Raw genomic sequence first — 911 nt, forward strand, 5'->3', positions numbered from 1 at the left:
TCCAGAACCAGCCAATATTCATAGCATACACAGCTATTCCGGCTCACGGTTAAATCCATAACCAGCCATATTCATAAATAATCACGGCCCTTCGGCCAATGGCATAACAAGCACTTCCACCATCATCCTCCACATCTCACATAATCATCTTGATCCTCATTGATCATTCATATTTTCCTTGCTTCACTTGCAAGTTATCACATTCACTAGCCCCTTTTTAATAGCTAGGCATGCCATAATGATTTAAGACATAAATGGTGAGATTGGAGGCTTAGAAGTATGAGATTTGGCTTTTAAAACTCAAGAATCAACTTTGGGATGAAAACAGGGCCGCGCGTACGCGCACTCCACGCTCACGCGTGGATGGCCTCAAAAACTCATCGATGCGTAAGCGTCAGGCACGCTAGCGCGTGGATTCCAAACTTGTCCATCGACGCGTACGCGTCAACCACGCGTACGCGCGGGTGTTCTCGTGCCCCAGGCACAACACCGGCACAGTTTTGGCATAACTCTCTGGAAAATGGCTGGGCATTGGGTGCAGCACCATCGGCGCGCCCGCGCACCTCACGCTCACGCGTGGATGGCAATTTTCGGAAGATCGGCGCACACGCGCCAGGTGCGCCCACGCGCAAGGGGTCATTCTGCTAAAAATTTTCTAAGTTAAAAACTGCAGAATTCACAGATTTACACCCCAATCTTCCAACGGACATAACTTCCTCATTTTAAATCATTTTTCGCCCGTTCTTCGAACGGCATGGACATCCCGGATCCAATTACATTTCTAAACAGATTTGGTACAAAACGGAGATCCGTAGTCCAAGTTATGTCCTGTCAAAGTATGCCCAAAAACCATATTTTTATACAAAACCACAATATGCCATTTTCAAAACAAACCATTTTTAACTCTTTCC

The 911-nt window shown here is 46.4% G+C and overlaps 1 long non-coding RNA gene across 1 annotated transcript in view; it reads right to left on the reverse strand.

The window, feature by feature from the left end:
- LOC127747467 (uncharacterized) overlaps positions 1-911 on the reverse strand; it is a 2,402-nt gene that overhangs the window by 672 nt on the left and 819 nt on the right. The window lies entirely within an intron of this gene.

This window comes from Arachis duranensis, chromosome 5, assembly GCF_000817695.3.
Source record: "Arachis duranensis cultivar V14167 chromosome 5, aradu.V14167.gnm2.J7QH, whole genome shotgun sequence".
NCBI classification, from domain to species: Eukaryota; Viridiplantae; Streptophyta; class Magnoliopsida; order Fabales; family Fabaceae; genus Arachis; species Arachis duranensis.